At 42.5% G+C, this 11,668-nt stretch overlaps 1 long non-coding RNA gene and 1 pseudogene across 1 annotated transcript; both read right to left on the bottom strand.

Moving 5' to 3' along the window:
• Positions 1-113: 113 nt before the first annotated feature.
• LOC110531223 lies at positions 114-2,525 on the bottom strand (annotated as a pseudogene).
• Positions 2,526-5,408: 2,883 nt separating this feature from the next.
• Positions 5,409-7,963, bottom strand: LOC110532519. The gene is made up of 3 exons (XR_002474844.2): positions 6,479-7,963; positions 6,264-6,354; positions 5,409-6,132 (listed from the first exon to the last, which is right to left on the bottom strand). It is a non-coding gene; the product is annotated as an uncharacterized LOC110532519 (long non-coding RNA).
• Between the last annotated feature and the right edge of the window lie 3,705 nt (positions 7,964-11,668).

Raw genomic sequence — 11,668 nt, 5'->3', positions numbered from 1 at the left:
AGTCACAATATTCTGGTTTGCAATATATCAGGGAACACATTTTAATGTTATGTTGATTCAAGCTCTGATTTGAGCATGTGTGCATCAATTTGTTATAATTTTAACACCCAATTGAGGGTAGGTGTCTTGCATTCCATTAAATATATATTCTGATAGGAAATGGTAGACTGCTTCAGTGCTCTAAATAACAAATCAGCTAGTAAATAGTTAATAAAATATAATGAAACTGGACTAACAGGTACAAATCCAAACTCATATCTTTCATCATCCTTGTCTTTGGAATCATCGTCCTCATGGTCAGACTTGCTGTCTGTCTCCATGGCTTTAGCAAAAGCCTCTGTCTGGAATGGAGGAAAGCTCAATTAGAATTTCACTCATGAAAACAGCAGGTCATAACCTCTTATGGAAATCTTATTCAAAATGGTAGACACTAATGTTATGTAGGAATATCTGCACAGGCAGACCTGCATGTTATGTGTTCCCTAAACAATGAAATGACATACAAACAAGGTCCCTGGGTTCATGTTTTGTGATACAGGACACTGACCTCCTTTGTTAGCTGCATCCACAGCTTCTGTTGGCAGCCCAAACTGGTTCATTAGAGGCCCCGACTGCCCTGAAGCCAGGGCACTACTAAACAGACCCATGGCCTACAAAGAGAATAATCACTGCTTTACATACATACTCATACAGTAGTATATGAAATGTAGCACTCAAGTGGTAACTAAAAGAAAGACCAGGATCACTATCATACTATAGTAATATAGTATGATATAGTTCTGAGAAAACACTGATACTCAAGTGTGCTCAACAGAGCAGTTTTTGTGTGTGGTGTACCTGCTGAAACTGTGGGGAGGTGAGTATGTGGTGGAGTTGTTGGTGCTCTGAGGCAGGGCCTCTCCTGACGGCAGGAAAGGCAGAAGCCTCTCCTGGACCTCCGCATTGGCCAGGATAGGAGCCATGATCTCAGGGGTCACAACACTGGCCAGGTTCACTGTAGAGAGAACAGTCATATTTCATACAGACATCAGACAGGTGATAAATACAGAGGGCCATTCTCAACTTCAGTCATGTATCTACTGCTGCAAGGCTTTATTTCCCTGGTAACAGCATGATTACAGTCCCTTATTTCATTGTAAATGTCTTCAAGAGACTCCTTATTGCTCTGTCAACTGTTCTAAACTGTTGAGCTGCTCTATAATTTAGTTTAGTCCCTCACCTCCCTGCCCGGCTGCAGGTACATTCATGGTTGCTAGGATACTCTGCAGGTCACTCAGCTGGATTGACTGGGTGGGGCTGGCTGCTCCGGCTGTGAGGGAGGGGGAAACAGGGGTGGCGGGTGAGGCCATGGGTGACACTGCACTGGTGGCAGATGGGGTGATAGGTGTGGTTGGCACCTGGGAGGAGCCTAGCTAGGTGGCAGCAGAGGTGGGGGTGACCGCAGGAGACAGATGGACTGAGCGGGAGAGAGACCGAGAGACTAACTAAATTCACAGGGGTTGTAATAAATGTAGAATAAGCTATCTGTAAAAGTTGGCTAAGTATTGAGTGTGTAGTCTAAGCTGAAGAGAGACAAGTGTATAAATGTACTAAATTAATTCATTTAGTAGTGAAGTGAGTCTGTTTGCTTGTGGTACCTTGAAGAAGAGTTGCCGGCTGCAGGACCTCCACTACTTAGCAGGCTGGCCAGGCCCGGTCCAGCCAGAGCCCCAAAACCTCCTACAGACAGACACATGACAGAAATAGGGAGCGGATTATTCATTGGTCTCCCAAAGAATCCTGTTATGATAGACATTGTTGCAATTAATAACTTAATAGTCAGGCACGTCAATCCAGCTATCGGCTGTTTAAAGCACATTGCTACGAGTGGTAAAAAAAAAGGTTAAAAAAAGACTGTACACTAAACAATAGCTACTTATCAAGACCTCCCAGTCCAGTAGGTCCAATGAGCTGCATGAGCTGGTTGTGACTCATGTTACTGAGGAGACTCTGCAGTCCACCCTCGCCTAGGACAGAAGAATGCTAAATGTTCCCGAATGAATCAACACATCATGCACAAAGGAGAGGCTGAGTGGGGAAGGAACTATCGTCTCCGAGAATGCATTGCTTCCTGTGTCAACATGCCACAGTACCTTTGCACTCTGTTTATGAGTGTGTGCACTGTACCCTTCTTTAATCCAGGCATATTAGGGTTGTTAAGATACTCATTCTCTTTACGGCAGTACTCCTCATCCTTATCAGTCTTGGACTCCTATAACAGGGAAATAGAAATAACACTATTACACCAGAAACATATTTTTCTCATACAATTGGCAGCTGATAACATTACCTTCCTCTCCAGACCAATTTGACCAATTTGTGGGTAAAAATATCAGAATTGGGCTGCCTGTGTAAACACAGCCATAGGATCATCATGCCATACACACCTGCATCCAGAAGAACAGTCTCTTGGAGCCAGCCTTGAACTTCAGCACAAACACCCTACCAGTTCGACGATTCTTGTTTCTTAGTAAAATGTTAAGCATTTTGAACGAAGAGCCGTTTACTAGCCAGATGATCCGGCTCACCGAAAAGACTCGGAATGCCCATCACTAATAGGTACCATATATATATATATATATATATATATATTTTTTTTTTTATAGCTAACCTAAAACAGACCACAGCCTGTCGCCCAATGGGAGCATATTAATCATAGTGGGCAGAACAATCAAGGAGTAGAGCCAAGCACGAGCTAGCATATATTTCCATATTTCCGTTAGGAACACATACTCTGGGATGTGTGAGTGCAATAACTAAATTTGCTCTTGCATTCCTTCTAAACAATGTCATTTTTTGAAACTTTGGCAAAGGGTAAAGTCTACAAAACTTTGTCAATTCTATTCGTAACAGATTGTAGTTTTGGGAACAGAAAACTGTATTGAGATCAAATGTTTCATCGATGAGGAAATTTGAAGAATGTCGGCCAAAATCCATCTCGCTCCATCTTCTCCCACTGCCGTCCATTGGAATTCCTCATCACCATACAGTGCATTCAGAAAGTATTCGGACCCCTTGACTTTCCACATTTTGTTATGTTACAGCCTTATTCTAAATTTGATTTTTTTTAAATCCCAGTTTGACATTTTTGCAAATGTATATATTTAAAAAAATAAAAAAAATCACATTTACATAAGTATTCAGATCCTTTACTCAGTACTTTGTTGAAGCACCTTAGACAGTGATTACAGCCTTGATTCTTCTTGGGTATGATGCTACAAGCATGGCACACCTGCATTTGGTGAGTTTCTCTCATTCTATTCTGCAGATCCTTGTCCTGTTGGAAGGTGAACCTTCGCCCCAGTCTGAGGTCCTGAGTGCTCTGGAGCAGGTTTTCATCAAGGATCTCTGTACTTTGCTCTGTTCATCTTTCCCTCGATCCTGACTAGTCTCCCAGTCCCTGCTGCTGAAAAACATGACCACAGCATAACGCTGCCACCACCATGCTTCACAGTAGGGATGGTGTCAGGTTCCCTCCAGACGTGACACTTGGCATTCAGGCCAAAGAGTTCAATCTTGGTTTCACCAGACCAGAGAATTTTGTTTTTCATGGTCTGAGTCCTTCATATACCCTGATGAAGACAGCTTGGCTGTTGAAACGTTGGATATTACATTTTTGCATCTGAGCTCCTAGAGTGTGCGGCTCTCCTTTATTTTCAAGTTTTCTACTCCGCTAGCCAGCACCTTGCCTAAATAGGTGTGCGTTTCTTTTTCTTCTAGTCCGAGTCCTTTAGGTACCTTTTGGCAAACTCCAAGTGGGCTGTCATGTGCCTTTTACTGAGGAGTGGCTTCCGTCTGGCCGTTCTGCAGAGATTGTTGTCCTTCTGGAAGATTCTCACAGTGTCCTCCATGGAGTTCTTGGTCACCTCCCTGACCAAGGCCCTTCTCCCCCGATTGGTCAGTTTGGTGGGGCGGCCAGCTCTAGGAAGAGTCTTTGTGGTTCCAAACTTCTTCCATTTAAGAATGATGGAGGCCACTGTGTTCTTGGGGACCTTCAATGCTGCAGAAATGTTTGGTAACCTTTCCACAGACCGTGCTTCGACACAATCCTGTCTTGTAATTCCTTCGACCTCATGTCTTGGTTTTTGCTCTGACATGCACTGTCAACTGTGGGACCTTATATAGACAGGTGTGTGCCTTTCCAAATCACGTCCAATCAATTCCAATCACGTCCAATTAATTTAGCACAGGTGGACACCAATCAAGCTGTAGAAACATCTCAAAGATGATCAACGGAAACAGGATGCACCTGAGCTCAATTTCGAGTCTCGTAGCAAAGGGTCTGAATACTTATGTAAATAATCTATTTTAGAATAAGGTTGTAATGTAACAAAATGTGGAAAAAGTCAAGGGGTCTGAAAACTTTCCCGAATGCACTGCATTTGGTGGTGAGTGGAAATGCCAAATCGACGCTTCAGATTTATACATTCGGTGAAACATCTGGCTCATTGTTCTGTGTCTGTACTGTTGGTATGACTGTTGGTGTTGTTCTTCTTCTGTGGATTTTATGTGACAGTGGGCAACCACCTTTAAGGTCCACCAACCGGACTGGAGTGTGTACCAGAGAGAGGAAAAATCTAAATCCTACCTGTTATTCTCATCTTGAAGAACTAGCATATGTTCCACTCTCTCAATCTCCTCCTGACAGTGATTACACCTCCCAGTGAGATGTTTTCCTACCAATTTCAATGAACTGCTGAGCCCTGTGTTACGAATCCCTTTTGGCCCGACAGTCTAGGGGAGATGGTAACGAGACCCGTAACATAACTCATGCAAATTATAATAGTGAAAAAGTAAAAGTGAGAACGAAATAACCACGACAACTGAAATCTACCGTCAAACTCAGGGTTTATTGGAAAACACATGGTAATGGGGGGAGCAGGAAAAGGGGCTGAGCTGGACCCAAGGAAAGAAATAATAAGTATTCAAAAACACCCCTAAACTAGACTAGCCTATTTCAACAACAGCTAACTAACCAAAAATACAGTGGGTGGTCCGCTCAGTTCTAACTAATGTATTTAACAAAGTTCACCTACGGGTAGTGTATGCCCATGGGCGACTTGTCTTGGTTCCCCCTTTTCCCACCAGCAAACAAACACCATAACCAAAAACAATACTCCCAGGTGAGGACAAAGTGATATGGAGGTGCTCAAACAAAAGAGAGGTCAATACATAAAGAGCGCGTGAAACAGAGCGACCTACAGACATGGCATTTACAGAGAGATTGAGCTCCACAGCAAACAACTGACAGGGTTTTTAAACAAAGGGAAAGGAACAGTGATTGGGTAGGAAACAGGAGGAGGTGTGTCTTCTGATTGATGATTGGTGACTGATTGGGGAGTGATGATTTTCACCTGTGAGGGAAGGAGAGAAAAGAAAACACACACAGAGGATACACACACAGGATACTTGTATCCGTAACACCCTGTGTGTCCCAGTCTCAGCCTTGTGATTAAACTTTCCTCCCTTCTCTTGACCAGGGGACCTCCCTGCCTCCACCTCTTCCTGGATCTTATACAGGTGTCTTCCCTTTCCCTCCCTGTTCCACAACTCTTGCCATTTGTTTTTAACCACTGTTCTTACTAATCCCTAGTTTTATAAAACCATGGGTACAATAAATAACACGATCAGAGATGAGTGGGATTCTTTCAGTTAAATTAGCCAGTCCATTTAGGATGACTGACACCTGTGAAAACTAACATAGAAATCAGAACATTCTGCTTCCCTCATGTAACTAACTGTCTTATCCTCAATTTTCTGTCTTTCACATTCAGATTGCTCAAATGTTCCATTTTTCACTTGCAAAATGAAAATAAATCATTTTAGTCACATACATAATTTCTTGATTTCAGAGATTCTGTTGGGGGAGAGGTTTGGCTAAGTTTGGAAAACTGTCATAATTGTGTCCTCAGCTGCCTCACATTGTAATACTGAGAATGAACAGGATAATCAGGCCTACATCCACTATGGGTAGTAATGGAAACCCTTCTAGTCCCTCCTAACCAATCAGTAAATGTTGGGACAGTGTAATTCCTATCAAAGTATCCCCCGTGTACAGTCATTCCTGGGGGTTTGTTCCCAACCCGAAACCACCTGTAAAGTAAAAAATAAAATGGTACAGAAATATGTTTTAGAGAAAGAATTGAATTCAAATTGGAATATATTAACACGACAATACATTTACATTTCTGGGCATACTTATTATTGTTGCATAGCGAACACACCTGGTTGACCACTCTTCTCCATCCTTAGAAGGTTATTTGCATGCAGCTCTCTGTTTTTCCTCTAGTCTGTCCTTTTCTACACTTGCTGCATCTGCAATATATAAAACCACCTTATAAAACAAACCCATGTGCTCCATTTTGTGTGTTTATCGATGAATCTTGAATGTTGTTATGGAATCGTGTGTAAGTATCTGTGTTCCAATGTGAGTTAATACCCAGGTCTCCATTCTCCATGGCTCTGATGTCAGGTCTTAGATGGCATTCTTACGCTGCCAATAGCCTCACCATACCAGGCTCCAGTTCATTCAGAGTCATGGTGAAATGATACATCTATACCACAGAGAGCGTTAGCAAGGATCAGAGTCAGGGTTAATTAGAAACACAGATATAAATCATATCCCTAATGTGTGTGTGTGTGTTTCCTCTTCTGAATGTGCAGGTCATGGATTTATTCTCCACAGTTAGACACTTCCTGGTATCACAGAGACGGTCTCTTAAACCTCAGGCATATCCTCAGTCTCCTTTTCTCCAGCACTTGCTCCTACATACAATACTATACACATTAGCCTACTACAATCTACAGACAGTTGCATTCACACAAACTTTAAAGCAACCTATATAGCCATAATAACTAGGACTGCTGTAGCACACTAAGCCAACAGTACTTACAAATACACTTATACCTTACCTTCACCTAAAACCACTGCATGTTTATGTAAAAGGAAGAAACACTGTTTAAGATTTTTTTTTGCCATTGTTTAAAAACAGTTGGACAAATCACAGGTCTGTGTGCTCGCCTGTTTATTTTTCTTAGTATCCCCCTTCTCTGACTTCTTGTTGGCTTCATACACTTTAGGCTCCACACTGTATATACACTCTGTCCACTTCCCATACAGCACACGGCGCCATACAGTTACTGATGTCTGATATTATAAAACACCCCCAAAAACGTATTATTCAGTGAAATGATTCAGTTTACGCTGTGCTGTGGTTTTTGGTTCGTTAACTTCACAATTTATTTTTCTAAGCTGTGCTCACATTCTACACATGGTGTATTTCTTTATATTTTTTCCTATGGAGGGGGTAGGCATGCATCGACACGGCCTTCCAGGATGCAATCAAAGGCACTAGACTAGATCTAAGTAAGAGGACTCTTAGTCCTGACACAATAGAAGTCTCTAGGCAAAAACGGGCAAAGTTTTTGTCAATTATGTCCTCCATTTTTGTTACCATCACCCTCAGCAGATGAGATGGCTCCACCAGTCTAGTGTTCTCAGTGTAGCACTTCCTGTTGATAAAGGATGTTGCATCAGAAGATCCTTTAGCATAGTTATGCTCAGAACCCATGTGGACCAGCAGCCTCTCACATGCCTTGCAGTCATGGAGGATTTGCTCTTTCTGCACCTCAGGTGCACGCCATCCGCTTATATAGCTCAGGATCTCATCCATCAAACAATCACCATCTAAATCCCCCTTGTGTTGATCTGTGTATTGGGGAAATCATATTTGTGAGTAATACAAACACCTATTTTTAATGTTGTTTGTGTCTTATTGAAATTGTTTACCATTGTAATTGCTGTAAGGTCGCTGTCTGAAGCAGTGGGAAGATTATCTGAGTTGGCCTGCTTCGTCGGGACTAGAGCCGGAAGCAAGAGGGGTAGGAAAAGTGGTGTCTTTGCCGTGGAGTAGTTTTTTATTTATTTAACCAAGCAAGTCGGTTAAGAACAAATTCTTATTTACAATGACGGCCTACACCTGCCAAACCTGGATGACGCTGGGCCAATTGGGAACCGCCCTATGGGACTCCCAATCAAAGCCAGTTGTGATACTGCCTGGATACAAACCAGGGTGTCTGTAGTGACACCTCTAGCACTGAGATGCAGTGTCTTAGACTGCTGCACCACTCGGGAGCCCAGTAGGTTGTCATCTGGATCTATCTGGCAGTTTGTGTTACTAGTACAGGCAGTGGGGTTGAATCTGTGCCCACCTTTCTCCATAATAACTGAGAACAGATTTTAGAAAAAAAATACAACTGAAACATTAGAATAAATGTTTGAAATACCCTCTGATTTTTCATCTCCTTATTTCCTTTTATGATGTCATCTGAAGGTGAATGCAGGAGATGAAGGCAGAAGAGGAAGGCCCAAGAAAACATGGCAGGGAACATTGGAGAATGAGCACCTACAACAACTAGCACAATGGGCGAGTGATTCAATGTAGAGGGCTGCGGGTCCCGACAGAAATCATTGCAGCGTGGTCAGCATCTTTCATGCTGCGGGTGGGAGCGAGCGGTCAGACAGACTACCTTGGGTTTACATTTTTTTAATTGTCCCATAGATTATTTGGAAACAATCATCTTTCTGCTTTGTATGCGTTAGCCTAGGCTTACATATATTGGACCGCGGCTGAGTTTGGGACCTCTAATTCAATGTAAGACTCATGATTACCCTACATAAACAGACATGATATTACATTACAACTAACAACTTACCTCTAAGCTGTCCTGATTAAGTTTGTTATTTCATTATTTTTAGGACACTCCGTAGGGTTAGTTTAAAGCCTCGCTGGCATGGTGGAGTAGTTCCTGACCTAAAAAGAAATTGGTGAATATTTTTTATGATCCTGTTTTGGATGTATTATACTTTGTCAAATACACAGGAGGTTGGCGGTACCTTAGTTGGGGAGGACGGACTCGTGATAATGGTTGGAGTGAAATAAGTGAAATGGTATCAGATACATTAAACACGTGGTTTCTATATGTTCAATGCCATTTGCACCGTTCCAGACGTTATTATGAGCCGTCCTCCACCGATGAAATAGTGTTTCTAGTGGTCAGAATGGGAGTCCAAATAGTCCTGCATCACAGGAGTAATACAATCTTGGTTTCTGCAAAGCATGACAGTGAGTGGGTCCTAGTCTAGTTTGAGTTGGAAGAAGCTTGGGCATATTTAATGTATTCGTTTTAAATCAACTTATGTAAATTGCTTCCGACGGAAATCCAGCTTGAAGCTGTTCTCTTGTCTGAGAGCCCTCTTCCATGGATTTCTATCCCAGCAAGATCTAGAAGAAAAATGTTTGCGTTAGTTTGATAGTGATTTCTATGTGCAAAGGTTTTCAACTGTGTAATAAACCTTTTATGTATTTAACCTTCATTTAACTAGGCAAGTCAGTTAAGAACAGATTCTTATTTACAATGACGGCCTACCCCGGCCAAACCCTAACAACACTGGGCCAATTGTGCGCCGCCCTATGGGACTCCCAATCACGGCCTGTTGTGATACAGCCTGGAATCGAACCAGTCTGTAGTGACACCTCTGATATGCAGTGCCTTAAACCGCTGTGCCACTCGGGAGCCCTACTGATTGCATTTACATTTGATTGAACATACCTTGAGTTCAGAACATTAAACAACTTGTTCATTTTTTCCAGGAACAGGGCTGTGCATTCCACCTCCTTAGGCAGTTTCCTAGCTGCCACATAGTTTGCATTCCTCAAATAAATGAAGCATTCCTTATTATTACTACATCATGTTTTATGATGTTCCATCTTTTCATGCCAACATGTATTAATATTGGTATAGTTATGTGGTAGTACAGTACTTTCAAGCAATAACAGGTTAGTGTAGAGTCTTGAATGTAGTGTTGTGTTGCCAGCTTCACTCGCATGTTTGTGAAGGGTGGCAGATGAATGTGTTTGTCCGTCAGTTTTTGTACCATCCTGATTGGGTGCCCTTCGTCCAGCTTGTAACCATGGTAGCCCACCAAAAGCGTTGTTGCACAAAGGCTAGGGTCCACGAGCACGGGTTGGGGACAAGTTTGGAGGAGTGGTAGCGGTTCTTCACCGTGATGTCGTTGAGACCACGGTAGTCGATGCACGTCCTGCCTCCCCCGCTGGCGCAGGGTTCTTCTTTGTGGAGAAGGACAAAACCCTGCGCCGGCGGCGAGGGAGGCAGAAGGACAGATAAACCCTGCAGCTAGGGAGTCCTCAATGTAGGTCTCCATAGCCTTGGTCGCCAGGAGAAGGGTCGGTGCGGCGGAAGTTAAGTGGCCTAGGCCTTACTGAACACCTGCCGGAGGTCCTGGTACTCTGTGGGAATGGCGGAGAGGTCCGGGGAAACTTCCGAACCCCCAGGAACACGTCCCGGGGCAGGCTGCGCTGACGTCAGGCAATGAGTGTGGCAGAACGTTCTCCAGCAGACTAGTCAATAAGGGGGTTGTGTCGCTGGAGCCAAGAGAATCCAGATACCACGGGAACCTGAGGAGACTTAATAAGCAGGAATTGGATCATCTTGTTTGGGGGTGGTATTGTGGGTGACCCGGCCTCTCACTAGGCAGTGAGAGGAAACGCAAAACGGATGTTTCACATTTATACACCCGGCGAAATATCTGTCTCATTGTTCTGTGTTACTACACTCCAATGTTTAAAAAAATATTTTTCGACAGCCGGATGCTAAACGGGTGCTGAATCACAGATTCAAACGGATAGCATACGTCAGCTAACGACTGAAAGTGCCTAAATACAATTTAAATATTTTAAGGAATGTAATACATTTTATTTATCAGTGGGCGGAGAACAAACCCCTTTTCACATTGTTTAAGATAGGGGTGAAATATTATTTTGTAATGATCAGTAAGTGTAAAAACAAAAAAGCAATACGTACCATAAAACTTTTTGACAAATGTAATATTATCGATATGTAATACCGCTGTCTGTTGTGTTTATGTACTCTTGTTTGTATATTTCTGTTTTGAATTTGTTTTATTCAGAATTGTAAAAATGATGGACTACGGTGTCGCTCCGAGGACACAGCACTAATAAAGGCCAGGAAACTAGTTGTCACTAGTTACCACAGCCACAAAGTCAACATTGTCTATATCGTAAACTTTAATGACATAAAAAATGTGCTTTTTGGTTTTAATTTAAGGTTAGGGTTTGGAATAACGTTAGCAGTGTGGCTAAGGTTAGGTTTAAAATCAGAGTTTAAGAAGAGAAATTGTACATAATTACGACTTTGTGGACGTGGTAACTAGTGACGACCAGAATAACGGGTGCTATGATACATCACCTCATCTGATAGTCTCAGTGGCAGCGTTGCAAGAGTTGTAATTTCTATTTTCTGGCCACTTGAGGGAGTAATTTATCAAAAAAGAACATGGGCGCACCGGACTCACTGGGGACACCCGGAACCTCAGCCGCCCAGAACTGAATTGGGTTTCATTTTTCCATACATTTGTCTAGAAAAAATAAGATGTTAGCATGACAAAATGTAGCCCATCACAGCAATAGAATAAATGAAAATTGGGATTTCAATATAACATTCCATTATATTCTATTTTGGAATGAAATTGAGGAATAACTGGAACCGCCTTTATAGCAATTCAACGTCTATTCCATGTTGGTTCAAC

Source organism: Oncorhynchus mykiss, chromosome 9, assembly GCF_013265735.2.
Source record: "Oncorhynchus mykiss isolate Arlee chromosome 9, USDA_OmykA_1.1, whole genome shotgun sequence".
Taxonomy (NCBI): domain Eukaryota; kingdom Metazoa; phylum Chordata; class Actinopteri; order Salmoniformes; family Salmonidae; genus Oncorhynchus; species Oncorhynchus mykiss.
This window is presented reverse-complemented; position numbering and strand designations above follow the sequence as displayed.